This window comes from Arvicanthis niloticus, chromosome 11 (genome assembly GCF_011762505.2).
Source record: "Arvicanthis niloticus isolate mArvNil1 chromosome 11, mArvNil1.pat.X, whole genome shotgun sequence".
In the NCBI taxonomy this organism is placed as follows: Eukaryota; Metazoa; Chordata; class Mammalia; order Rodentia; family Muridae; genus Arvicanthis; species Arvicanthis niloticus.
The window spans coordinates 23,669,700-23,675,216 of NC_047668.1; the positions used below are offsets into that span (position 1 = coordinate 23,669,700).

Consider the following 5,517-nt stretch of genomic DNA (forward strand, 5'->3'; position numbering starts at 1 on the left):
GCTGGCTCACCCATGCCTTCACCATCTGGTCCAGCTCCACTGTATTGTTCAGATGAGGTGCAGGGCCTGATTTACAGAGTGCTACATCCAATGCGCTTTTCTGCTCTCGTGATCCCAGGGTCAGTTCTCCCAGCTACTGTAGGTAAAGGGAAAGGGTATCACCCCTATCTATACTCACACCACCTCATGCCAGAAGCCAGTCAAGTGTCAGGACCCACTTCCCCACACCCTCACCCTCAGAGCCAGTTCACTTGTGTTCTTTCACCAGGGCCAGCTCTGTGGGGTGTCCAGGCAAAGTGTAGGGCCTGCTCTCCCACATCTCTAGCCAGCAAAAGACAGGGTCAGCTCACTAGCTCTCATGATTGCCACAGGTGCTAAGGGGTGAGGGGGTAGAACATCATGCCCTCACCCATGCCAATCAGGACAGACAAGTGGCCAGGCCAGCTCTTCCAAGTTCTTGCCCTTGGGTCTGGCTCACCTTCACCCCAACCACCAGGGTTAGCTTTGTAGTGCTGCCCATGAAGGAACAGGACATGCTATGATGAGTGCTGTAGCTGGAGAGGGGTAGGGCTAGCTCTCCTGAAATTATGACCCCGTGGGCAGCTTTCCAACTGGTGGAGAGGAGCTGGGAGGGGCATCACCTCTGCACCTGTGTCCCCCCACAGCAGACAAGTGGCAAGGTCAGCTCTCCCACATTCAGGGCTGGCTCACACACACCCTCACAGCCAGGACCAGTTCCACCGCTCACTCTCACAAGTGCTGTCTCTGGTGAGAGATGGGGCTAGCCCTCCAGTGAGGAGTGGGACCAGTTTTGCACAGCCGCTGAATATTCACGTGGTCTCTAGCAGCTGCCCTGACCAGAGATATCCCCGTGTTCTCTAGTGGTAATATGAGCCAGGGACATCATTGACATCAGACCCTTCCACTGTGTAGCCACGGACTCAGATATGGCCCTCAATGGCAACTTGACCTTGGACCTTACCATGGCAATTCTGGCCACTCATAACAGGCTACCCCTCTCCACCCTCAAGTCTCCAACTCTAGCTCATCATAATGCTCAAGCTGTTCCAATTTTCTTTCTCTCTCATCTGACCACCTCAAACTTGCACATTGTGGTGGCTCCTCCTACAGGCTGGCCATGTGGCTGATGGGCTCATGGGTCATATTGTCTTTGTGTGATGCATACTGTGTTGGCAAGCAGGTATCTTCAGCCTGCCTGTGCCATGAACTGGAAGGCAGCTCTTTGGGTGCCATGGCAGTTAGAAGATCTCTCTTTCTCTATCTTTCTCCTCTTGTGTTGTGCTGCCTGAATTTGATTTGATTTTTATGAGTCCTAGGCATAAGTCAGCTTCATCCACCAAGCCAGGCAACAAGCTAGGATGAACAAAGGACTGCGATTTGCTCTGCCTCTGACTAATAGAAGAAAACCACTACTGACAAGATGTCTCTTTGTCCATTGCCAGAGGGTGATTATTTTACATTTTAATTAAGCTTATCTATCTATCTATCTATCTATCTATCTATCTATCTATCTATCTATCTATCATAGTGTGTATGTGTGGGTGCATGCATATGTAAAAGTCTGAGGACAACTTTCAGAAATTGGTTCTCTTCTTCTACTATGTGACTTCTAGGGACTGAACTCATGCTGTCAACTTTGGAGTCAACTGCTTTTACTCATTGGCTGAGTATCTCACCAGCCTTGTGAGCATATTTGTAATTGTGTATGTGATTCTAACAGATGGGGACAAGGGAAGGAAGAGGAAATTTAGTCAGCTAGAATGAGATATCTAAATGTTGTATTAATTATCAAAGTTCAAAGAATAAGAAGTATTACATTAAAAGAAGGTGAGTCACAATAAGATAAGACATCTATAGATACTGTTGTTTGCAACTGAGGGGCCAAGCCATACATTAGCAATATGATCACAATGAGTTTGTTGTTGCTGTTGCATATATATATGGATATAGATATAGATATAATTTCACCACAAACATAAAAGATTCTATAAGATATTGTCTCAAAATAATTTCAGGTGAAAGATGTATGGGTAAACCTGTATAAATAGGCAGGGCTCTCTTGTTTATAGAGTGTGTATGAGAAACGAGTTCATTAGCATCATGCTATAATGGCTTCTTGCTAAAATCACAGTTCATAATTTTCATGAAGAAAAATTTATTTATTTTTTTAGTCTAACCCCCAAAGGATTTGGAATTTGTTTAGACTTGCAGAGGAACTGCTGATAAAGTAGACTTTAAAGGCTTTAAAGCTCAGAAAATAGATGGCAGAAGACTGAGAGATCGCACTGTGATTTATAATGGGAGACAAAAGGTAGAGTAGAAATTAAAATTCTTCTAAGTTGTAGTGTATGATTTAAATAGAGTGCAATTTCCATGAACCAGAGTGGAAAAATCAATATAACAAGGGTTGGAAACGTAAGGAAATGCTTACCCAGCATGTATGCCCTCCATTACCGTGACCCTCTCCTTTCTGAGGTTGAAAAAGTGATGGAAGCCATAAAGGAACAGTGATTTCTCCCAGGAAAATGTTATGAGGATTAAGAGCTGCCTAATAGTTCAAACTAATAGACTGCTGTACATAAGCATCCAATATCCCCAGACTTTGTAAATGAAAGGAAAATTTAACATCAGCCTAAGGGACTTTTTCAGTTAAATTTTAAATTTTGGAACATGTAGAATTCAATATGCATGGGTTGAATGAAAGCACAAGCCATTTGGAATGTAAGGAAGAAAACAAATGCAATGTTTCCATGTTAGGGACTCTTCCAGTTTACACTTCATCAAAGCCATAGTGCATTTGGCTACAGTTCCACATGTATTTATTTCTACACATTGTGTTAGTGGAGAATTTTTTCTACACCACTTTCAAGTATAAGGTTCAATGTACAGGTTTAAAGAGATTAAAATCAAACTTGTGACATTTTCTTTGCTAAGGCAAGTATTTCCTTCTTTTGAATTACTAGCACTTATGTAACTATAGAATAATATCTTGAAACTTCTCATTATTGCATAAATAATCTTGCTAATAGAAGAGTTACCTTTAATTCTTCTTAAATTACACAAGGACTATTCTGAGAACACTTGGAAAGATTGTTTCCTGGAGTGCCTGACAGTTTTCTTCAGAACTACTGCTTTGTAGAGAAAGTAGTAATTGTTAGACCTTTCTGCATAAAGCATACAATTTCTCAAATGTACCCTGCATAGCTATATTTTAAGAAAGACTTCAATTTGGTTGCATAATTTCAGCATAATTTTGCTGTACCCATGGTGTTGATAGCATTGAAAAATAACTTGGTAAGCTGTTTGTTCTCCCACTGCTAAGATTTCATCACCAACTGCTAGTTTGCTAGAGATTATAGCTGCTAAAATGCTCTCCTGATTAATGTGCTAATTAATTAATGCAGCTGCTAAATTGTGATCTTGATTAAAATACACCACACAGAGAATACTGGAAAGCCTCCTCGAATTAGTCAATCATTCCAGGTGCATCCCCATCCTAGGAAATGCTCCGAAGCAGAATAAGCAGACCTTTTGCTGCTCATTGGAACAAGTGGAAGTTGTTAGTCAAATTCCAATTTTTTTGTTTTCATTCTAAAATGGGCATTATGGTTAGAACTCCAAGATAAAACAGACCCAAGACAGTCTTGGGTTTTATGTTTTTCACTAGCAGATTGGTTTTCGCCAGCAGTTGAATCCACGTTAGAACATCCTAGTGCCCATTATGTACACTGAGTTCAGCCTCAGCTTAGGTGGCTTTATGAATGTATGGAACAACAAAAATTCCCTCCAAATGACTTCAATTGTGTTTTTACTTTGCTAAAGTCCTGATTCTCAAAATAAGCTTTTATCTAATAGACAGTGAGTAGTCATTGATTACATACAAGGCACTATAGACAAAATGAAATATTTCATATTATCTTTAAATCTTCATCTTATTATTTTTTGAACAAACATAAGACTTGCCATTACTACTTAACAAATGAATAAGCACCAGATCAGTGGGACAGATACTAAGAACCTCAGAGATATGGGATGTGAATAAGAACATTTATCTCCGTTTCCATTGGAAATGAAGTACAGTTGGAATTATGTAGAAACTTAGAATGAACAGATAGATAGATGGCAAATACCTGAAAGGGGACATTGGAAGTTTTGTCATGTAAATAAAGTTGAGACCAAATTGACAAGACTTTAGAAGGAATCTGACAGTGGGAGCCAATGTTAATAACTTAACATGGAACTTCTCACAAGAAACAGGTCAAGGAATTGCTAATCCTTTTGAGAGAGAGAACAGCTCAAAAGCATCGGTATGTTTAAAGTAACACTCTGGGTTGGCTGAGACAACACATACAGGAAAGAAAAACTTACATAAGCAAGCTTTTCTAGCAGTCCATGGATGCTACTTGGGATATAAAACTAGCCAATCCAATGTTTCAAGGTAGATCCAGAAGATGTGTCAGTCAGTTTCTAAATGTGACAAAACATCTGAGAAAAACAACCTTACGGAGGAAAACTTTACCATACTCATGATTTTAATCCATGATTGGCTCTGTTGTTACTGCCATGTAGCAAGGCAGAGCATCATGATGTGCAAGCAAAGATACTTATTTTATGGTGTCCCAGAAGAGAGGCTGACCAATGGACAAGACTGGGAATAATGAGCCATGTTCTCCACAGGCCTTATCCCAGTGGTATATTTCCTCAAACTAGGTCCTGTCTGCTAACATTTGGACCACTCCCCAGTGATGTCAACACTTCATGAATCTATCAACATATCTGTATACTTATTAGACCAGAACCCTTGTTACAATTTAAAATTACAATGTTTTCCATGGGCTCACATTTGAATGCTCTATTTTGAGGGCTGTAGAACATTTAGGAGGTAGCATTTATTAGGCTAGCTAGAGGAGTAGGTCACTAGAGGCAAACCTTTGAAATAAATATATATATATATATATATATATATATATATATATATATATATATATTTCTTCTGATCTGTTTTCTGTTTTCTTCATCGCCTGTAAATCTCCAAGCCATGGAATGAGGCATTTCTACCACCATACCTTTCCTCCAGGATGGACTAAAATCCACACAAACCCAAGAGTCAAAATAATCCTTTTCTGCTAGCTGTGCACGATTCAACAATCCAGCTTTCATGATCTCAAACACTTTCAGAAGCTTTAACTATATGAGCCTTATGAAGGACACAATGTTGCCAAACTGTAATAGAAGAGATCACCAGAATTGACAAAAAGTCACTTGGTAAGATTGGAATACAGATGATACAGATGCTTAGTCTTTCACTTGGAGTCAACAAATAATCTTAGTTATTGTGTAATCTTGGGGATTTATGCATAGATTCCATAGAAAACTCTCAGAGAAGAATCGTTCCTTGAGTCACCCCATGAATCTTTAGGCAGTGAGAACTTCAGTTTCAGTCTCAGTGTGAGTTAAGTTGGGTCTCCAAAAAGATATATTTAGATCCTACCCACT

At 40.0% G+C, this 5,517-nt stretch overlaps 1 non-coding gene across 1 annotated transcript; it reads right to left on the reverse strand.

Annotated features, from left to right (window-relative positions):
• Nucleotides 1-1,324: 1,324 nt before the first annotated feature.
• Nucleotides 1,325-1,468, reverse strand: LOC117717389 (small nucleolar RNA SNORA48). Its single transcript, XR_004607886.1, has one exon. It is a non-coding gene; the product is annotated as a small nucleolar RNA SNORA48 (small nucleolar RNA).
• Between the last annotated feature and the right edge of the window lie 4,049 nt (nt 1,469-5,517).